At 45.1% G+C, this 24154-nt stretch overlaps 1 pseudogene; it reads left to right on the forward strand.

Moving 5' to 3' along the window:
• The first annotated feature begins 3399 nt into the window (after nucleotides 1-3399).
• Nucleotides 3400-3572, forward strand: LOC149450137 (U2 spliceosomal RNA; annotated as a pseudogene).
• The last annotated feature ends 20582 nt before the right edge of the window (nucleotides 3573-24154 follow it).

Genomic DNA, 24154 nt, shown 5'->3' on the forward strand with positions numbered 1-24154 from the left:
TTTCTGTGTGATATTTTGGTGATTCTGGACTTTATTTGGACTTTAATATGTTTGCGATTTAGAAGAAGGGGTTATTATAGTATATTAATTATTTACTTAGCATGTTCACTATAAATAATATCAATAATCTGCTCTATCCAAATCAAAATAAAAGGTTTTGGCTTTGCTAAATGTTTATTTTTTTACCCTGTGTTTACCTCTGATGTCCAACACAATGCCCGAATGCTGGGCTCTTGTGTCCTGCCAACTGAATATTGGGCACCAGGTAAAGAAGTGCTTCTTCTCCACATGGCAGTGCCAATGAATTGCAAACACTTGACTAGCAGATGCCAGCATGCAGGCCCAAAATAATTGGCTGCCAAGGCACCAAAACGGGTGCATGTACCATTTCTGGCAGCAAAATGCTCTGCAACGCACATTTATCTTTTTCTGTAAGCTAAGAAAAAATTCCAATGTGCGGCTCTTTGGACATGTCAGGGGCCCACTTGAGACCTTTTGTATTGAATGGATTGAACACGGTAATATTCCTTGTTCATATGTGAGATGGGGAAACAGCTCTCATTGCTTGAACACTGTCTGCAGTAAATTATTGTGTGGAGTAAATTAATGTTTTGACTGACATTCTGCGGTTTAGCCACAAGATGTAACTGTTTTTCTAACACAGCCTCAGACTGCATAGATATTTGTATATTCATGAAGAGGTGGGGTTTTCACAGGGAGTTGAGGAAAACAGGAAGAGGAGACAGGAGCCATGTTTTGGTCGATGCTGAATGCAGGGGCCGTGTGAGCTGAAAATCCGATGACATCCAGGTGTGAAAGCGTCCCTCACTAACCAGAGATTGCTGCCAGGAAGGCTGATGAGAGCAGAGGAACTAAGCAACATTTGTTCTGTTCAGAGTCACCAGCGGATACAAAGCAGACCCGGGTCGGTAAGATTGTGCACGCACCTCATTTCAGTGTTGGTGCCCAGAGACTGAGTCCAGGCCGATAGTTAGTTAGTTAGGGTCTCTGTTTGTGTCAGGACGCAAGTGTTGTTACTGATTATTGGATGGACTCCACAACATTTAACATTGGAGAGCTGATAAAATCCTACAAACTCAAGCCAGACTGGCGTTTTGCTCAGGAGGAATACTCAGGCACGTGCTACAGGACCAGTTATGGGAGGGGGAATACTGTAGATTTGTGTAAGATTGTAAGCTGTTGTGCTGCACCGCAGGCTAGCCCATACCGTACACCCATGCACTGATTCTTGCTCTTTTAGGGTAATAACAGGTAAGGTGTGGCAGCTTAGTTGTGCCCGCCAGTAGGTAAATTACTTCACTTACTACCTTCATCCATCAGAAGGCGCCGTGCTGTGCAGCACAAGGGTCTCAGCCTTTGGGCTGGGTGTATGTAAATTTATTGTATGTTCCCAGCATTTGTGGTTATGTTTACTGGCCACATCTAATTAAAATTCTGTGTGGCAAAAGTTGGTGTTGGGGTTGCTTTCCTCGTTCGTGACTTCACTGTATCCTGGGGAGCCCACCCCAGTACACGGCTTACACATAGGCTCATAGGAAAAAGAGCTCAGTGACATATTAACCAGTTTCATGACTTTGCTGGATATAGTGCTCTACTTGTAACATATGGACCGGCTGAAAACTGAAATTTTATTAATGAGTCTGTAAGGTCAGGGGCAGATATCCCAAGAGAATATTGCCTTTTTTTTCTGCACAATGTGTAATGAAACTCCCCCGGAGTCAGTGGCAGATATTAATGAGTGTCCCATAGCAGTGCAGGAATAACATTGCCTCCTGTGAGGTTAGTGAGGGGCTCATTGTGTCACCTCTCCTGGGACACCAGGCTTCAGGGCCTTCCATGGGATGCAAGATGGAGGAAATACACTGCAATGACATATCTGTCAGACAAATATAACTCCTCTGGTACGGAGCACACTGATCATTTGTCATGATGTGATTTATCTGGATAAATCATTACAAACATCTGTCCTAGGCGATATATCATAGGTAAAATATTGAGAGGTGACCCTTGTCATATCAGGGTCTTTAAACTAAACATATTCCTTTTGATGATGAGAAATTGGGCATACATGTGCAGACCTAAAAGAGCATGAAGTGTTCAGCCTGCAGTATTTCACAACTTGTCCAAATAATAAGAATCATGAATGACTACTGTTGACAGGAATATTTAAAAGGCCTTTGCTGGCCACCTTTTGAAATTGCTGCTTACCCATCTTCAATGCACATCCTATATTTTTGTTCTGCTTCAAATGTCGCTTTATTAAATTATTTCAGGTACTTATATAGTACTGTCAATTTCCACAGCGCTTTACATATGTATTGTACATTCACATCAGTCCCTAACCCTCAAGCAGGGGTGTATTTAGGTTTCGTGCTGCCCTAGGCAACACAAAAATTGTCTGCCCCCACGGACACCGACCAACACCCCTGCCCCCCCACCTGGGAGAGCCTTCCACTACCCCCACCCCCGGCAATAGAGAGAAAGACACTCATTTTCACAGCTCCAGACATCTCTGAGAACGAGAGTCAGGATCTACATTCACCATCAAGCAGTCCGCAGCATCTCTCGGATCCCACCTGGTCCCCATGGCGTGCGTGTCCCTTCTTTCATCTCTTTCTCTGGGGGGAGGTGCTGCCCCCCTGAAAAATTCCGCCCCAGGCAAGTGCCTTGTTTGCCTTGTGGTAAATACACCCCTGCCCTCAAGGGGTGTAAAATCTAAGGTCCCTAACTTACATTCATACATACACATACTAGGGCAAATTTAGACAGGAGCCATTTAACCTACCAGCATGTCTTTGGAGTGTGGGAAGAAACTCCTTATTTGCTGAGGCAGGAACCATTGACTCCCCCTACTGTCAATCACTGCCATTTAACCAATGAGGAGAGGGGGCGGGGCCAATCCACGGCTGTGTGTGTGAATGGCCACACAGAGCATCGGCAAGCTGCTTGCTGTGGGGACACCCAACACAGGAGGAGCCAGGAGAGCCTGCAGAAGATGAGGATCCAGGCTGCTCTGTGCTAAACCACTGCACACAGTAGGTAAGTATAGACATGTTTGTTATTTTACAAAAAAAAAAGAACCTTTATAATCGCTTTAACTCTTCAGTAAGACACAGATATTGAATCCAATGCATATTTACTGCAGCTAATTACAGTACAGATGATGTTTTTTCAGTCTTTTGAAGAGTAAGAGAATGACTTTCCTGAGCCCTTTTTATGCAAATTATTAACACTAACAGAAGGGACATAGAAGAAGTGGAGAGGGTCTAGCAATGACTAAACTAAATAGCAGTAAACAGGAGGGGAGGACAAAGGAAGATACCAAAACCACATTGGTAAACAAGTTGCTGTGGCCCAACGCCACCACTAGTTGTTAGTATCGCTTCTCGGCCTTTTGGCTAAGATCAAGTGTAGTATCTGTTCTTATCAGTGTCCAGTGGGGGTGCTCCCGGCCATTCTAGCTTTGCGGGGATGGCTGCTGTATAGTACCCTCACTGGTATGATGGGGGTCTGGATGGCTATTACGGGGGGAACAGAAACCGGGAGCCAACGAGTTAAGCTGGGGCCTGGGAGTAATTCCCCTTTGGAACGTCTGAAGGACCCAGTACCTCCTGATTTGGACGGATCTACCTTGTCTGGCCAGGGGCTGGGAAGGCAGAGAGTCCGCAAACACAGTGCCCCCTGAGTAGTCACCTCAGGGGTGCTCTGAGTAGCACTTGGGTGTGGGACCCCACGTTGCGAAAGAGCACATGGTCACTGAGTTTAAACACTTTTTGCACTGCGCCTCTAGGACCGGGCCTTTTGGCTAAGTTCTGGGCAATTTTTGCTACAGGCCTCAGGGCCTGGTCAGTGCACAATTTGGCACGACCACTTTATTATTTTTTTAGATATATTTATTTATTTATTTAATTTATTTTTTCACTCCCACGTTTGTCACTTTTTACTTATGTGTGTGTTTTCTTCACATGATGGAGGGTGTGGGTCCTCGGGCCTGCCCTGAAGTCTAGGGGGAGGATGTGTGGCCTTTTGGTTCCTTCCTCCCCTGATCCCTAGGGGGTTTTCTCTCCGGGAGAGCCCCCTGACCAAGTACTGGATGTCCGGCTTCGGCTGGACATAGGGAACGGTGGTCCACCAGGCCTTTTGGCCAGGAGGACCAAATGGGAACCTTGTCCCCGTCAGGAGCTTCGTGCCCCGGGGGATCAGGGTAGTGGTCCAACCCCTTCGGGGGTAGGACAAAGCACACCCCTAAGTGCACTTTTTGTGTGGTGTTTTGCACTTGCACTTTTTTGTGAACACTTACGGGTTTTTCGTTGTAGTTTGCACGTTTGCGGAAATAAAAAAAAAAAAAAAAAGTTGTTAGTATGCTATAAAAAATGATAATCTTATACAGTTCAATACAAGACATAAAAAAAAATGTAAATGGGGCAGAACAGTTTTTAATAAACTATGAGCCACAGACCTGAAACACTCAGATCAGTAGTTTTGTATTTATTTATTCCTAGTGAGTGTTGGTATATTTCTTTCATAATACATTTTCTTTAAATGGAATGGAAATTAAAATGGAGTTTAAAACAGCTACACAAGCCATTTTGCAAATTCATGTTATAAAAAAAATGATCTGTCCATTTTACTCATAAGCTGCTGTAATTGTTTTTAAATTTTTCAAAAAATGTAATGCAAGATGGCAACCTGGAGGTGGTCTGTAAAGCATTGGTGTATGGAATACCCCCAGTAATGTTCCTGCCTCTGTGATTGGCTCACTGATTTTCTTAGATGTCAGCACTGATAAAATTTAAATTGCAGGCATTCTCTGCAACAGGAATTTTATTTTTCATAATACTCCCTAAGGATTAACTATTTCTAAATACCAACACTGCAACTTTCCTGACCAGAACACACCTGGGGGTTATAATGAACTAGACCCTCCCATTCAGGAATCTGTCTGGAAAAGACAGAAAGAAATAAACAGATATGTCTTCAGAGTAGAAACAGGTAGGAATCTGCTCCAAAGTTGGTAAAAGCCCCGCAATTTACATGAATCAGCCCGATGGCTTTGTTTTCTTCTCAACAAAAGTAAAGTTACTCTTTAAGCTAGAACATTATTGGAGGAAAATGCTGCTTTAAAAATCACCACTCCTCCTTCCACCCACTCACCCCTGCTCACACCACTCCACCTTCCACCCAGTCACCCCTCTTCTCACCACTCCTCCTTGCACCCACTCACTCCTGTTCTCACCACTCCTTCCACGCACTCGCCCCTCTTCTCACCACTCCTCCTTCCACCCATTCGCCCCTGCTCACACCACTCCACCTTCCACCCACTCACCCCTGCTCTCACCCCTCCTCCTTCCACCCATTCTCCTATGCTCTCACCACTCCTTCCACCCACTCACTCCTGTTCTCACCACTCCTCCCTTAACCCACTCGCCTCTGTTCTCACCACTCCTTCTTCCACCCACTCACCCCTGTTCTCACCACTCCTTCCACCCACTCACCCCTGCTCTTACCAATCCTCCTTTCACCCACTCACCCCTGCTCTCTCCACTCCTCCTTCCATCCACTCGCAGCTGCTCTCACCACTCCTCCTTCCACCCACTCGTCCCTGCTCTCACCACTCCTCCTTCCACTCACTTGCCTTTGCTCTCACCACTTCTCCTTCCATCCACTCTCCCCTGCTATCATCACTCCTCTTTCCACCCACTCACCCCTGCTCTCACCACTCCTCCTTCCACTCACTTGCCTCTGCTCTCACCACTCCACCTTCCATCCACTCGCCCCTGCGGTCATCACTCCTCCTTCCACACACTCGCCTCTGCTCTCACCCCTCCTTCCACCATTCTCCTATGCTCTCACCACTCCTCCTCCCACCCACTTGCCCCTGCTCTCGCCACTCCTCCTTTCACCCACTCACCCCTGCTCTCTCCACTCCTTATTCCACCCATTCTCCAATGCTTTCAACACTCCTTCTTCCACCCAATCACCCCTGCTCTCACCACTCCACCTTCCACCCACTCACCCCTGTTCTCACCACTCCTCCTTCCATCCATTCTCCCCTGCTCACACCACTCCACCTTCCACCCACTCACCCCTGCTCTCACCCCTCCTCCTTCCACCCATTCTCCTATGCTCTCACCACTCCTTCCACCCACTCACCCCTGTTCTCACCACTCCTCCTTTAACCCACTCGCCTCTGCTCTCACCTCTCCTTCTTCCACCCACTCACCCCTGTTCTCACCACTCCTTCCACCTACTCGCCCCTCTTTTCAACACTCCTCCTTCCACCTATTCGCCCCTGCTTACACCACTCTACCTTCCACCCACTCACCCCTGTTCTCACCACTCCTCCTTCCACCCACTCACCACTGTTCTCACCACTCCTCCTTCCACCCACTCGCCCCTGCCCTTACCAATCCCCCTTTCACCCACTCACCCCTGCTCTCTCCACTCCTCCTTCCACCCACTCGCAGCTGCTCTCACCACTCCTCCTTCCACCCACTCATCCCTGCTCTCACCACTCCTCTTTCCACTCACTTGCCTCTGCTCTCACCACTCCACCTTCCATCCACTTGCCCCTGCCATCATCACTCCTCCTTCCACCCACTTGCCTCTGCTCTCACCCCTCCTTCCACCATTCTCCTATGCTCTCACCACTCCTCCTCCCATCCACTTGCCCCTGCTCTTGCCACTCCTCCTTTCACCCACTCGCCCCTGCTCTCTCCATTCCTCCTTCCACCCATTCTCCCATGCTTTCACCACTCCTTCTTCCACCCACTCACCCCTGTTCTCATCACTTCTCCTTCCACCCACTCACCCCTGCTCTTACCACTCTTCTAGCACCCACCCACCTTTGCTCTCACCACTCCTCCTTTCACCCACCCACTTCTGCTCTCACCACTCTTCATTCCACCCACCTACCTCTGCCCTCACCACTACTCCTTCCACCAACTCGCCCCTGCTCTCACCACTCCTTCAGGGCCCACCCACCTCTGCTCTCACCCCTCTTCCCGTGCCCACCTACCTCTGCTCTCCCCACTCTTTCTAAACCCATCCACCTCTACTGTAACCACTCTTTTCCTCACTGCACCATTATAACTCCCCAACATATGACCATGCCTGCACCCCTCCCCTGACCTTCTGTCACCATTGCACTTGCCACCACTTCAAGCCACCTGTTCTTACTACCACAGCTACCACCATCCTCCCCATCCATTCCCAATCTTGCCCAGGCACACTGTAGCTGTAGTTCTGCCACATTTCCTTCACCTTCATAACAGCAGGTTTGTACCTTGGTAAGACCTAAGGCTGGGGGAATACATTGCAGGATCCTGTGCATTGCATCCCTTACATATTGATCACAGGTTCAATGACTTGCAGGCTTCATTGCAAAAATCAGTACATGCAAATTGATCATGAGATCAATGTTTCTGCATTTACTAAGCCTTAAAACATTTCTCTCTACTTTTTTCTTCTTTTTACATATTTATTGTACACCTTTTCTTTTTTGTATATATGGTATTTTTTTTTTTCATCCCATCCCTCTCTTCTTAATAAGCTCTGTCCTGATTTGTCATGGGCACAGCGGCACACGTTTGCTAATTTTTATGAATATAGATATCAGGATCTAGATATAGATGTAAAACTTTTTCTAAGTATTTAGTAAATATTTATGCTGTGATATCAGCGGCTCATTAATCACACTGCTATGTGCAGGAAGGCTAGCTCTTAGCATCTCCCAGGCTTCCTCTGAACACTTGTCTAAGCACTCTGAGCCCTCCCTCCCCGCCTCTCTGTGCTTGGCCTTGTACATGGATGATGACAGCCGCTGAACAATTAAAATGACCCAGCAGCGCACTCCCGTGAATGAATCCAGCTATTATTTCCTGACTGAATACAAGACCTGAGCTGGAAGGAGGGACCTTTGTCCTTCCTATTGCTGCCAGCTTCCTCATGCAGAACACAAGTGTTTGGGAATGGGCTGCGGGGCCCCCCCCACCCAGCTGTGGACAATTACTACATCTGGCCCCTGTCATAAGGCAGCCCCCATCCCCCCGCAGGAGTGCAGCTTTACAAACTTCCGACACCTGCTAAGGAGGATAAATTGGATACTTCATTGCCTGACCCCAACTAGAATTGAACTTGCAATGTGCTGGAATCCGTTCAATGTTTGTAAAATGTTAAATTCGAGTGTTTCCCCTCACAGTGGCTCCTACAGCCCCATCGCACTTCTAACAACCGGGAAGTCTTGTTAAGCTGTATTTACATTATCCTATTACAGGCCGAGCGGAATGAGACAACTGTGAGCGAAGGGAAATGGGAATTCTATTAATTCGTCCACGTACAAGTACAAGTGTGGTTCACAGAGAGTGAACCAGTGAAGAATGCAAACTTTGATCTTGAGCACACTTTTAGGTGAAGGTGATTGGTCTGCTTTAGAGGACACATGTTAACTTAAAATGATTGCTGTAATAGAGGCACATGCTAAAGCTAGGCATTGCTGTGACGATCGCGATGTCAGACCCCAGCCCTTCACACCAAACTCGTGACTGAAGGACTAGCCAATCTAAAACCGCGATGTCACGTGCGTAACAATGCCACGCCCAGCTGCACCCTGCACACAGATTTTCCAGCTAATGGACCACAGTCTGTGTAGCGGCAGCCTGGGAGCGATTGTTACTGGGTCAGGTTAATTACGCAATTAACCCTTCACACTGCCACCACCTCCTTTTTGTACAGAGAGGAAACTCAGCAATATCTGCAATAACACTAGGATGGTTGACATAATCATCTGTATACCACTGTCACCGCAGGCAGGTTATACAGAGGGTTAAACACACACAGTAGCACTCTTTAGCGGCTTGAATTCGTAGTTTGCATTAAAGGCGTTAGAAACAGTTCAACACTTTCAGAAAGTAAGATTTATTACTAAAAGGTCAAAAGGGTGCAATAAAAATATTTACAGAAAAAAGATGTAACCAATATATATATATAAATATACAGAAAACAATAGCACAGCAAAGAGAAACAGAAAGGAGTTTAAAGGGTTAAAGTACTTGCCAATCAGCCTTGGTTTAAGCAGTTTCAAGTCTTATGAGCTCAAAAAGGATTTCTTGTCTCGCACTGCCAGTTTCGATGTTAAACGGGAGACTCTTCTTTCTCCCACACACCAAGGATAACAGCCTTTTTCTAGGATCTCAGCAGGGTGTCTACCTGGAGCAGTGAAACCAATCATCTTTTTTTGGGGAGGGAAGTGTAGGTGGAGACTTAAGTTATGATCAGAAACTCTCATAGCTGATATTTTGGCCCATAACTTTTCCTAGGTATATGTATAATTCCACCCATGGGTAGATTAATATGCAGAATTGTCTGCTGAAGATCTACATATGAAATATAACATACCTGCTGGGATGATTAAGGAGATTTTATTTTCTGCTCTCCTGTTGATCTCAGCTAGGGAAGGTAATATACCAAACGATTTGTCTCAACGTGACCAATCTGAAGATATGCCTGTGTTTTGTGTAAGTCCCTCATATTCCAAGATATGAAATCATAGGGGGAAAATGGATTTTGAATGTGGTGTCTAGTTTATTACTGCTCTGGAATGTCTTTGAACTCAGTGAAGGGCATGGTTTACGCTTTTACGATGTCCCAGATTGCACAGTTTCTTAGACAGAGAGGCACCCAGCTAGTGAGGTTTTATAGCCAGGATGCCCTCCCACTGAGTTTGGTGCCTGTGATCTCTGCAAACACACACCGACCACATGTCACTCAACAGAGAGGGAGGGGGGATGAGCAAAGAGGGGGAAAGAGATCTACAAGATGGAGGGTTGGAGCAAAATGGTTGAACCGCGTCCATCTCTGTGGGTACGATTGCTACAATTGTCCCCTCCCCACCAATGTTTTTTTTAAATTCTGAAGGTTTCAGTGTATTTTGGAGGATATTCTGCCAATGTGAAGACTTCAGAGCACACTTGTGTTCAAACCAGGGACAACCAATTGCTGACCCAATGGTAATGATTGGAGATAATACAGTACTGCTCCAAGTCTCTTCCTCTTGGGACTGAACAAACTTGATTGCTATCTTGGATTCAAGGGGTGGGAGACAGATGTCTATCATTGCTCATTCTAACTAAATTGTATGTGTGCATCTCAATAGATATTGTGACCTTCCTGAATTTCTTGGGGGCTGACTTGCAGGTTGGCACCCTTTTTGTTTACTTTTAAATAGAGTAGAGAAGGGTTAGAACAGCGTTTCTCCACCTTTTCAACACAGAGAAACCCTTAAAATAGCTTTCTGGTCTCGGAACCCCTGCTAAAAATACTATATCTACAATTCATTGTACAGTAGTGTGATTTTCAGTGAAAAGAATGCCCCATACATTTGTGGTCATTGGAGTAATTAACCACTTACAGACAGCTAAATAGATCAATGGTGTAATTTGGAACTTATTTGAGAGATAGAAATTGCTCATTGCTCAAGGAACCCAGAGCAACCTCTGGAGGAACCCTAATTGAGAAACCTTGGATTAGAACCTCTGTTTTGATTGTTTGAAGTGCAATAGATTAAGAGGTGCCAAAACAATGGATTAGAAAGATAATTAGGTATGATAAAACTGCTTTTAATCTTTTTTAGCTAACCTTTTATGGCTGTTAGCAGTGATGTATTGTAACACTAGTGATTTGCAATGGCATTTGTGCTGGAATAACTGGAATAGGGGGAACTCATTGTATTGGGAATGCATGGGCCCTTGAGCTTTAATGAAATGGGTTTCTGACTGTTGAAGGCATGGCATAGGAAGAAGTGTTACTGTGGTTCTTATGCTTCCTAAATATTTAAGGAACTGGATAATACCTGGTTAGCTTCTCTAAGGGCATGGATCAGGATGTGGAACACTTGATATACTCCTATCTCACATATTCCTGGGAGGGAGGAAGAGAAGTATACACAGCTCGAGAGTCGTATCCAGGGCCTGCCTATGCCTGTAACCTCTGCTATAGCTACTCCCTCAGTCCAGTCGCATCCAGAAACGGCTCAGGCGTCTGGTCCTGTTACTCTTACCATGATGATGCTTCCTCCAGAGCCAAGAGTCCACTCACCTGAGAGGTTTTCCTATGACGAGATTAAATTTTGTGCATTTCGCAACACATGCCAACTATACTTTGCATTGCAGCCTCACACCTTCTCACTCGAAGCAATGAAAGTCGGCTTTGTCATCTCGCTACTACAGGGGGAACCTCAGACATGGGCCCATTGCCTTCTGGAAAAGGAAGATGCCAAGCTCTCCACCCTGAACTATTTCTTTGACACCATGGTACTCTTATATGATATCCCCCAGCATTCTACTTCTGCTGAGGTGGCACTGCATTCCCTCCAGCAAGGCCGCAGAGTGGTCAAGGACTACATAACTGAATTCAGGTGCATTCTGATACTAATTGGAATGACACTACCTCACTCTATCAATCCTGCCCGGGCCTCTCTGAGCCTCTAAGAAACTAGCTAGAGTGGGGGTACCATGTTCCCTGGAAGGACTGATTGACTTATCTATCCAGATTGACTTGAGACTCAGAGAATGATGATTGGAAAGATCCACTGGCCTGTCTCTTCCCTTGTGGATGCTGCCAAAGTGCTGCCTTCTGTAGCTCCTGCATCCTCTGGTCCAGTTCTACCTGCAGCTGATGAGCCCGAACCTATGCAGTTCGATCTTCTACACACCTCACTCACACCAGACGAATGGCAACGTCAGTGGCAGCACAACTTGTGTCTCTACTGGTGAAGGCCCAGCCAAGCACCGTAAATGCTTGTCCATTTCCTCTATTAATAAGCCTTCAGTAGTATTGGGCTCCACGCAAGTAACTATTCCCATTTCATTTCAGCTCCCGGAAAGGGCTATTCCAGTGTCCGACATAATTGACTCTGGAGCCTGCAGTTGTTTCATTGATCTATTTTTTGTGGCACAACACCAGATCCCCTTGAAACTCAAGGCCCAAGGACTTTCTGTATATCTGGCTGCTGGGTCCAGCATCAAATCTGGAACTGTTACTCATGAAACTATCCCTCTGCCAGTATCTACCTCCTTTTCCAACCACAAGGAACTGTTGTGCCTCAATGCCATCTCTTCCCCACTGTACCCTGTCATCTTGGGCTTGCCATGGCTGCTGGCCCACAACCCTCGCATCAGCTGGGCCACTGGAGAGGTGAACTTCCAATCCTTCTATTGCCATGAACATTGTTTATCCAAGATTTCGATCAAGGTCTCTGCTCTGCTATGTATGGTCACTGACAAAGAGCTGCGTCAAATGGTCCCAAAGGCCTACCACAACTTTCTGGATGTCTTTAGCAAATGAGGGGCTGACACTCAACCACTGCACAGACCTTATGACTGCCCTTTTGAATTGCTGCCTGGGTCCAAAATCCCATTCAGACGAATGTTTCCTCTTTCTGAGCGTGAGCTAGAAGCCTTGAATGAATATCTGGATGACAGTCTTGGCAAGGAATTTTTCCATCATTCTACCTCTCCAGCAGGGGCAGGGATTTTCTTTATGGAAAAGAAAGACCATTCCCTCCGGCCCTGTGTGGGCTATCGTAAGCTAAACAAGATTATCGTGAAAAATCAGTATCCTCTGCCATTAATTCCTGAACTATTCCAAAGATCTGCCTCAATCTTCACCAAACTTGACTTGCGGGGAGCCTACAACCTGGTGCAAATCTGGAAAGGGGATAAATGGAAGACGGCCTTCCGCACATGCTTTGGCCACTTTGAGTACCTGGTAATGCCTTTCTAATTATGTAATGCACCAGCAACATTTCAGTATTTTGTCAATGACATCTTTAAAGACTTTATAGATATTTTTGTTATTGTATACTTAGATAACATCCTGATTTCTCAGTTTCCTTGGAACTCCACCGTACACGTTCAAAAAGGTTGCTTAGGCAACATGGGTTATACGCAAAACCTGAGAAGTGCGAGTTCAAGCAATGAAGCAGTCAGTTCCTAGGATTACTTATATCCTCAGAAGGCATCAAGATGGAACCACGAAACATTTCCGCCATCTTGCAGTGGCCCGCACCGACTGATAAGAAAGGAGTACAGCACTTCGTAGGATTCCCAAACTTCTACTGGAAGTTTATTAAAGGATTTTCTGCAATCATTACACCTATTCACCTAACCAAGCAAGGTACCCAATTCTGCTGGACCCCCGAAGCCCAAGCCACATTTGAAACCCTAAAAGGACTATTCACATCAGCGCCCATACTAAGCCATCCTGATCCTGCTCTTCCTTACATTTTGGAGGTTGACGTTTTGGAGAATGCGGTAGGGGCAATTCTGTCACAGCGTCAAGGGCTAAAAACTGTTCTTCATCCAGTGGCATTCTTCTCACGCAAAATCTCCCCCACTGAGAAGAACTTTTACATGGGGGAACACGAATTGCTGGCGATAAGGTCTGCCCTAGAAGAGTAGAGATATCTCATGGAGGTTTCTGCACATCTCATTCTGATCTTCACAGATCATAAGAACTTGGTGTATTTGAAGATAGCCAAGCATTTGAAGCCATGTCAGGCCTGGTGGGCACTTTTTTTTTTCTAGATTTGTTTTTTACATAATGTACAGACCCGGGTCCAAAAATTTTAAACCAGATGCCCTGTCATGAATGTATGATGACCCTAAACAATGTCCTTCTTCTGATACTATTCTGTCAGCTGGAAACTTTTTACTATTACAGATAGATCTCTTATCTCATATTAAGTAGGCCAGTTAAGCAGAAATAAAGCTTGGGGGTTACTAAGGCCCCTCCAGATTCCTGATGGACCCTGGATAATGATTGCCATGGATTTTATTGTGGAACTTCTGCCATCTGAAGAATATTTGACCATCTTTGTCGTGGTGAATCGATTTTCCAAAATGGCCCACTTTCTGCCTATGAAAGGTACTCCCTCTGCATTGGAGACAACCTGAATCTTTGTGAAACAAATTGTAAGGCTTCATGGCCCTCCTGCAAACATTGTTTAAGACCGTGGAGTCCAGTTTACATCCTGATTCTGGAAGGCGCTCTGTAAAATCTTGAAAATTGGATGTTTTTCTTTTGCATATCACCCGCAGACTAATGGACAAACTGAGAGAACAAATCAGACTTTAGAGCAATACATCTGTTGCTTTACATCATTCTCCCAAGCAGGGGCGGACTGACAACTCATGGGGTCCCCAGGCAATAGGGGATCATGGGGCCTCTATGTCCTTGCCCAAACTCAAAAAAGCCTATGAAAAAGGTACCAGGGGCCTCTCCTGGGGCCCCCTACTGACCCCGGGCCCTCGGGCAGTGCCTGAGTTTCCAAATGGTCAGTCCACCCCTGCTCCCAAGATGACTGGCTACCCTTCTTGTTCCTAACTGAATTTGCATACAATAATGCAACACATTCCACTACCAAGCAGCCTCCTTTCCTTGTGAAATATGGGTTCCATCCATTATTTTTATCCAATGACTTACCTGAATCTTCTATTCCAGCTGTCCAAGGCACCTTGAACTTTTTCCAGCAAAAGAACAAGGTCCTGCAGGAAACAATAGCAAAAGCACAAGAGGATAATAAGAGGATCTTCGACAGGAAACGGAGGGGTGAACTGATTCTGAATCCTGGCAAATAGGTATGGCTTTCTACTGCTAACTTAAGATTGGCATGCCCCACAAAGAAATTGGGTCCTAGATTTTTGGGTCCTTTTCCTGTGAAGAGACGAATTATTAATGTATCTTATGAACTATCCTTACCTGATTCTTTAAAGCTTCACCCAGTATTTCATGTGTCATTGCTGAAGCCCATGACTCCTGATCCCTTTCCAGATTGTAATACAAGCCCTCCAGAACCTGTATTTATTGAAGGGGAAGTAGAGTACAAAGTAGAAACCATTCTGGATTGCAGGCGGAGAAGGAACCAATTGCAGTACTTGATTAAGTGGAAAGGGTACAGGGCGGAAGATAATTCTTAGGAACCAGATTCCAATATACATGCTCAAGAATTAATTCAAGCTTTCTTTCGCAGGCATCCTGAAAAAATGGCTCAGTTGGGCATCCAGGGGCTGCTTGTAGGGAGGGGGCAATGTCAGAAAAGGAATATTCAGGTACACAGATGCCCGGTATTGAGGAACTCTGCCAGTGGCCAGATCACAGTTGCATGTGCACAAATTAACTTTCGTGCATGAAGAAATACGCATGCGCAGACGAACGCACTTGCGCATGTGTGAGTGCCCATTGCAGCTTGGTCTATTACATTCCCTGAAGCATCTGATACCTGTTCCTGTGTTGACTTCCTGATACCTCTTGATCTGCCTCTGACCCTGCCTGAACGCTGCCTGTACCTACCCCTGTTTTGCCTCTGAATTTTGTCTGCCTGTTCCTTCTGTTTGTTAGCCCATCGGCCTACTATTACCAACCCTGGCCTGATCTTGACTATTTGTCTGCCTGCTGTATTGTACTCTGATTTGCCCGTCATTTGCCGACCCGGACTCCCTTACCCTGCTCTCCTGCATCTGAACCTGCTGTCTTGAGCCTGTCTTCTGTTCCAGTCTTCCACCAGCACAGCCTGCTCTACAGCAACGCACAGCCTGCTCTACAGCTATGCTCATCAGGGAGCGCAGCCTGTTCTTCTGCAAAACACAGCCTACTCTTCAGCAAAGCCCAGCCTGCTCCGCAGCAATGCACACACTGTTTTGCATCCTGCAATGGAAGAATAGTCAAGTACTCGTGCCTACTCTGAGTTCAGGTGCTCCTGTCACTTTACCAGGGCTTCTGAGCCGGAGGTGTAAGAGAAGCCTACCTCCACACGTCAGGCTCCACCACCAGGTACGTTACATTAGGACAGGCCTTTAAACCATGTTACTGTATGTGCTCACAGTTATTTAGTGGCTGGCACTGGTATGTTGCCAACTGTATGTAATCAGTTTGTTTGCTATTATTGGTGAAACAAGTGTGCTTTGTAAATCCCTATATCTGTGGCTGTGCCCTTCCAACCTTAAACCGGAACTTCACCCAAAAAAGCAAAGTTCCACTTGTTTGTATCTGTAGCACTACTCCATAGGAGTACCATGCTGAGTTTTGGGTCCCCCTGTAGTCCTGCACAGCCAGGCAACACACTTTTTTCCACACAGACTTGCATCCATTAGACAGTCCTTGAGCTTGTTTTTTTTTTGGATTTTATTAGGGGATGAATAACCTGGATGGGGTAAGGGGTGTATGGGATGCCCAAGGAAACGGCAACTGAGGACAATGTTCCTGGAACTATGTACAAGTCTCTTTAAACAGCAACATTCTCTTTTCGGATAGCTAGCCAGCCTCTTCTTTTGTACCACCCCAGACCCCAGATACCCCTCTATCCAGCTGTCGGAAGGAATCTCTAGAAAGGGGATCCAGTGTCTGTCACTTTAAATATAAGACAGTCCCGGGTAGAGTGCTCTTTTCCCTTCCTGACCCAAGGGGGTGTAGGTTTCCTCACTCAGTCCTCTGTCTGTGAGCTGATGGGTTGGTGGCTGCTCTTAGGCCTTTTGCTGAGCTGCTCCTTCCCTGCTGCATGGATGGTCCTCACTCTGGGGGCCAATGAGGTCCTGAGTTTTCCTCCTTTCCAGCACCACTGCCTGTAGGTGAGTCCCTTCCCATCTTAGACCTCTCCCAGGCTCTTGCTCTCCAGCCTCTCACTTCATCTTCCACCCAAACTCTCCTGCTGCTGAGCAGGCTCTCTCACATTTAAGGGATGCCCTAGCCCCATGCCAAGCCTCCCTAAGTGCGCAGACCAGCCCTTCTTCACCCTCGCCCACTGCTTCTAGAACTTTCTCCAAGATTCCCAAGCAGGAGAAGGTATCAGGGAACTGACCTGCAGAGTCTCCCAGCCCTGACCTATAATAACCCTCTAGCTTAGCCGAGGCTGCTATTCAACCTTTCTAGCTGAAAAAACCTACTCTAACTCCCCTTAGTTATCTAGGAAGGTGCTACATATCCTCCCCCCTTCCACTACAACTTTTTTTTTGGGGGGGAAGAGGGTACCTGGTTTTGACAGGTACCCACTCCAACTTTCAGATGTGCTGCAGCGATCTGAACCAGAAGTTTGCCCCCCTCTCCTTCCCCTGCAGCCTTCTGGGACACTTCACAGGTCCCAGAAGACTGAGGGAACATTCACAAAGCAGTAGGGAACCGGCTGTGAAGCCTTTATTGCTGGTTTCCCTTACCAGCATCTGCACCCGGTTGAGGACATTGCTGGATCCCTGGACAGGTAAGGGTTCTTATATTAAAAGTCAGCAGCTACAGTATTTGTAGCTGCTGACTTTTAACTGTTTGGGGGGGAGCTCCACTTTAACAGTTCAGTGTTTTTATTGGGTTGGTAACAGGCAAGAGTATATTTGTAAGGATATAGATTATTATGCCTATGCTTTTTGACTGTTAAGAATTCAGCTTGGGGGGGGGGGTGCATGAGACTCGATTTACAAGGCTTTACACAAGGCTACAGCAGTCCATTTTAGCAATGTGGCTGTAATTTCCAAATCTAACGTTCCTGAGAACAGTATTTTTATCTTTGTATGTGATTTAAGTTTATAAGGACCTGTGCAACTGGGAGTTTAGTCCGGGCGCATGAGCCTCTGGCATTTAGTCATGGGCAGAGGTCACAGGTGTCCATTCCAGCCCCGCTGCCAGCAGCAAGTCTAACTTTATGGGAGACTGACAGCTGCTGGGGCTGGGCGGTGTACCTAGTGCACAAACGACAGTATGAGCCCAAGGATGAATGACTGGAACACAGACTTAGGAGAACATCATTGTAAATGGCAGAAAACTGTTCTACGGCCTTTTCTACACTCCCTACTAACTTATTTAACAAAAAAAAAAGTTCAACAATTCTGATTCTTACATTTCAGGGAATGATTTTCATTTGGAATTCTTCTCCTTGCTCATTCTATTAATGACCACAGGGCTGAAATGTTGGGGGCAGGTGGAATATCTAGCACTTTAATGTATACTTCTGAGGGGGATCGTACTCAACTGGCCTCGGGTTATTTGAGCGTCAGCCTGCTTCATGGCAGGGTTTATTTTTATGTTTATATTTTGTAAATGTTAAAATTTTGTACATTTTTTTTTAACATGTACTTATTGCAGAATTCTAGAAAAAAAAAATTGACAAAAAACTGTAACAATAATGTAGGTCAGTTTTGTTTATAAGGTGTCACATTTTAAATGATGATTTGTAAAATAAAGATTTTATAAAAATAAATTATGTGGGTTTCCTCTGGGTACTCCGGTTTCCTCCACAGACATGCTGGTAAGTTAACTGACTCTTGTCTAAATTGGCCCTAGTATGTGTATGTATGAATGTGAGTTAGGGACCTTAGATTGTATGCCCCTTGAGGGTTACGGACTGGTGTGACTGTACAATGTATATAAAGCTCTGTGTAAATTGATGGAGCTATGTAAGTACCTGTAATCAGGGCTTTATTTCAGGGGGAACACAGGGGAACGCAGTTCCAGCACTGAATGTATGTAATGGCAAGAGGTGCTGGGCTGTGCAGGAGGGTATATTTGAGCTGGCTGCTGGGGGGATCTACTATCACTGGTGGGGATATATTTTCCATGGGGGTCTATTTTTGCCATGGAGGTTTACTGTTGCTGGTTGGATCTAATGTTGCGGGGAGGTATTATCTTGCTGGGGAAGTCTACTGTTGAGGGAGGGGTCTATTGTTGCTTGCTGCTGGAGGATTCATTGATGCTCGCTTCTGGGAGTCTAATGTTGCTGGGTGGATCTATTGTTGCTGGGTGGGGTCTGTTGTTGTGTGGGGATCTGTTTTTTGCTTGTGTCTATTGTTACTGTGGGGGTCTTTTGTTGCTGAGGGAATATATTTTTCCTGCGGTGGTCTATTGTTACTATGGGGGTCTTTTTTGTTGGGGATCTATTGTTCCTGGGGTGGGTCTATTGATACTGGGGGGTCTTTTGTTTCTGACTGCAGGGGATCTATTTTACTGTTTTTCTTGTTATCAATGATAAATTACTTAGCAGCACAAAATGATACTTGGCTCTGTATTCTCTAAAAGGTGTGGTAGTGGGCGGTGGGTAGGGGGTGGAACCAAGGAAGGGTGCTTGGAGGTGGGAAGGGGGTGTAGACAAGGGGTGACTAAGAAGGGGGAAGTTCCTGCACCTATTCTCTGAGAAAAAAAAGCCCTGCCTGTAATAATAATAATAATAATAATAATAATGCAGGATGCACTCGTGCTTCATGGGAAACCGAGGACTGATTGCTTGCTTGATAGCATCCTGTGTATAACTGACTTAGCCAGCTTCACCAGTCTTTAATGAGACAAAGGGTTATAAAAAGTGATAAATAATAAATAATCATATAAAAAGTTATTCTCTGAATTAAAAAGACATGAAAAGAACTGCATTTCATTTTCTAGAGTTCTGAATATAATAATAAAAATATGAACAAAAAACAGTTCCTTTAAAGCTTGATGTTTTTCCATGTCTACAGGAACACATGAATAAGCATGGATGATGCATGCCTCATTTTTGCATACCATATGTAAAAGTTCCCGTGTTCCTAGAACTGGCATGAGTGGAATTTCTCCCTATGAAGAACGTCATGTTCTCTTACTCTTCCGAAAAATCTTAGACGTTCAGGATTTCCGACAGTCCCCAGCTGTTGGAGAGCTGTTGGAGAGAGAAGAGGGAAGGAGGATGGAGAAGATCTCTAGGCCATTATGTAATGTGATATGAAAAGGCTGTAGTCATGATAATCCTGGGAATTTGTATTAATTTATTCACACGATCCATTCTGCTGTGCGCCAGTGGACAGCTGTGAAGAACAATTTGGTGGAGTTGCCAAGAATCCATTGCCTGGAGGAGTCAGGACATTATTAATAAAACAGGGACCTTGCACATGACACCATGGTTAGCTTATAATGTGTACATGTAAAGCTATCATAAAGCAAATATCAGTTTTGATGTCCTCTGGGGTAATAAGTCTGGAGTGTTATGTGTGGCTTGTCTGCTCTGTTCTTGTGTGACTCAGGGCAAATATAAAGCTGGAGATACAATACAGGACCCAGACCCAAGCTACTGGTCCAGGCAAAGTCATATGATGTGCAATGATGTCACACCTTGTGACTTTAGCATGTAAAACAATGAATGTTAGCCTTTATTAGTCTGTGTATAAGCTCTTACAATATCAAACTGTAGATAAAAGTCTGTATAACGTCTTTGAATTTTTCTTGGTTCTTATCTGATCTTTGACCCCTTTTCCTGCTGTTGAAAGGTTAGTCGCATTCATAAAATATGCTGCCTGGTATCTGGATATCATTCCAAGGGAAATCCAGGTCTTATTAATTGTAGCAGTCTCATAGTTAAAGCTGCTAGGACGTTAGTAAAATTTAGTTTTTATTGGCTCTTCTGTAATTAGTGGAACAGTTGTTGATTTCTTTAGGCTCTTCTTGATTTCACAGGATTGCTCTCACCAGCCTTCTAGAGAGTTCTAGAACATAGGAAGTGGAGCAAGACAAATGGGCAACATGAATATTTATGGTACTGCAGCCAATGCCTGGACAGCTGGGCCCAGAAGGTGGCTGAGGAGCACACAAATAATCGTAGTTTTAGAACAGCAGGGTTTTTCTTTGTTTGAGGGATTCCATCTGTCTGGGTTGGGGGTGGGTACACCCTCCCTCAAGCTGCTTCCTGTTCAAGCTGTGTTTCATCAAGGTCCTAGCTGTCCAGAGCCGAGGGGCCTACTTCTGAACGTTTTTCTGACACCCCGAGACTTCATCTAAGGATCCAGTCTGAGCAACCTCATTAGAAGGCACCTGGAAGAAGCTGAATGGACACCGCTAATCATCTGGCCTTGTAAGTTCTACTTTACTACAGGATCCCAGTGACTGTGTACTATTGGGATAGCTGGACCAAGTAGTTTCTCCCCTGAGGTGTTCATACCTTTGGCCTTCTCTAGTCTCTCGTGGGCCAGATGTGCTTTGAACTAGGGCCAAGTAGTTCCTTTACTGAGAGGTTCATACCTCTAGGCTCCATCAGACTCTTGTGAGAGAACCATGCTCTAAAATGGGGTCAACTAGTTCCTTTCCTGAGAGGTTCATGCCTGTTCACGTTATCATTTTGCAATCATATTCCACTGTCCCTATCGTTAATTCATAATAAGCGGGGTGCATGGTAGGAGTGTATTCTTTGCCTATATGTCTACATACCTTGTACTTTTCCCTTTTCTGAAAGTGGGGAGGTAAGTCTAAGTCACTACAGTACAAATAAGAGTTAGGTCCAGTGACATATACTGGCATTTCCCATTTTAATTTGCAGATAACAGGGTCAATTCACTTTACACAAAGATAAGGATCTTTATTTTTGCCAGGTTATTGGTGGTGTCATTTGGAAATCTCATTGGACTCAGCTAATAAAAACTATCACTTTTTTTTGCAAATAAAGATCCTTATTCTAGTGTGTTATCTTTGTGAATTCAGCCTAATAATTAATTGAATCACTAAGGCATAAGCCGACCAGTGGCCACTAATGCAATCCTTGTGTCAGGATGGCTGACTGAAGCTCAATGAGTACAGCAGAGAGCATAGACATCTGAGTCAGTATCATGTATCTCATTTACACATAACATATCTGCTAATAGCTAAAGGAATTGGAACTATCACCCTTGTAAAATAGGTCATCACTATAGTGGATGTAAATGAGCTCCTAAAGCATATGCTACTTGGAAGATTTACAACTCTGTCAGCTTTGTCTAAAGGAATGCTTTGGATGTTGTAAAAACATAAAGCAAATAATAGAAGTCTGAAACTGATTTTAACTTGTGGGCTCTGCGTAACTTGTAATGTGGCCCCAGGTCCATACAGAAGAAAGTTCCAGGGGCCTACTCACATCCTCTTATTATATCCAGAGTACTCAAGGATCATCCTCAATGGATATACTCTGGGCTACATATTTCTATAGACCAGATGTGATTTCTCCTGCGCTCTAGGACCCAGGCCGTTGGCAAGTAGATGGAACCAAAACCAGAAAAAGGCGACCACCAGTGTATTAAGGTTGTGCAGCTCCAAACAAGGCTGGGGAAGCCCGACCAATATTGCAAAGTGAAACAAAAACGAGAAGCGCACCAACCTTGCGCATTACCTTAGTAACCAAATTTATTAATTAAAGAATGGTACTCACAAACAGCGAATAAAATCAGGCATATAGTCCTCAAAGGGACTTCAGAGATAGAGAGCCAGAGAGCTCTGAGGAAGAAGGCATGGTCTTCGAAATGTGTCAGCTGTAAAGAGTGTCTACCCCTCTGATGGGATTCGCGCTGGCTCTCTATCTCTGAAGTCCCTTTGAGGACTACATGCCTGATTTTATTCGGTGTTTGTAAGTACCATTCTTTAATTATTAAATTTTGGTTACTGAGGTAATGTGCAAGGTTGGTGCGCATCTCGTTTTTGTTTCACTCTACATATTTCTATCTCACACACCTCCTTGTTGACTACCAAATGTGATGAACGACCTCACTGACCAATTGGAAGACATGGGAGGTGTGGACCTCTAAAGTCCAAGAGCTTGGGTCTACTTTGAAAGGCTACTGAGAAGACTCAATGGTTAAACCTTTTCCACTTTCTCTTGGCTTAAAGGCACAAGGACTCCATAAAATGTGTCTTCTTAAGGCTGGTACACAGGGGCCGAATATTGGCTGGTATCGGCAAGTTCAACAGAAACTGGCAAACATTCAGCCCGTGTGTACAGCAGCCTGTCCGACAGAAGCTGGCTTTTATCGAACAGGCACGCTGGAAAACCAGCATCCGATCAGCGTTTGTAGCCATCCCAACGATTTACACTAGGTTTAAGTCCAAGGCTGTGTGCAAGTCACTCAAGTTCTTCCACATCAAACTCATCAAATATTGTCTAAATGAAGCTGGCTTTGTACACAGGGGCACTGCCATCCCGAAACAGAAAAAAAACCTTGCTCAAAAAGTTACCTCAAGGTTGGAGGTGCACAATTGTCTAATGTCTTTTTATGATTGTATATAATCATTGTCATTGTACAAAATTAGAAATAATGTCAGTTGTATGCAGGGGCGGACTGACCATTTGGAAATTCGGGCACTGCCCGAGGGCCCGGGGGCAGTAGAGGGCCCCATGAGATGCCCCTGGTACCTCTTTCATAGGCTTTTTTGAGTTTGGGCAAGGACACGGGCCGCATGATCCCCTATTGCCCGGGGGTCCCATGAGATGTCAGTCCGCCCCTGGCTGTATGTTAAACAGACAACATGCAAAACATATGACTAATGCTACTGGGCCAGTGAAGTTGTATTCACATTACAGACTAGTGCCCACACTGTCTGGAGGATCCTTTGACATGTCTAGGTGAAATCTGTCAGATCCTTAACAAGACTTATTTTAGAACAAAACAGTGGGACTCTTTATGGCTTGAAACAAACTGCTGTAAAAGTGCAACGAAAGTCATAGCAGCCGGTGTCAGCAATACATCACATTTCAGCAAAAACAATTGTTTTATATGTTTTAAACTCTACAATATGTCATTTTCATTTTTGATCTGATTCTCTATGTGCAGTATTCTCTGTTTGGTGTATATTAAATTGTAGTAGCCAGACTGCACAAAGAGTTAAGATAAATTGTGCTGGCAGCAAGATGGAGAGTCAGACCACCTCTCACACACAATGCAGTGTCCTGGGTCTCCAGAAGTATGAATTACCACCCTGCACACTGCTTTAGTTAGCAGTGTTCATGCTGAGCTTTTTTGTGAAAGCATCAGTCTAAGGCCTAGTTCACAATGGCTTTGAAAGCAGGCGTTTGAGGGGTGTTTTTAAAGCTCCTTAAAAGCCTATGCAAATGATACTATAGGCAGCACACAGTGCTGTTCACATCATCAAAACATGAAGCGTTGTTTCAAAATTGAAGCCTCATGTTGAGTCAGGAGGAGTTTGAAGCTTTTCAACACCTCCCATTCAAGTCTATGGTGACGCTCCTCAAACACACTGGCAGGCATTTGTGGTGTGGTTGCGGAGCGTTCATAACATTAGAGGTTATTTCATTTATAGTGTAGTTGTAACGCTTGTCAAATGCTTATAAAAAGCTTCTAAAGCTCATTAACGCCTGTCTAAAGCCCATAGTAAA

Source organism: Staurois parvus, unplaced genomic scaffold (assembly GCF_062004578.1).
Source record: "Staurois parvus isolate SC_StPar_1 unplaced genomic scaffold, SC_StPar_1.0 ptg000581l, whole genome shotgun sequence".
NCBI classification, from domain to species: domain Eukaryota; kingdom Metazoa; phylum Chordata; class Amphibia; order Anura; family Ranidae; genus Staurois; species Staurois parvus.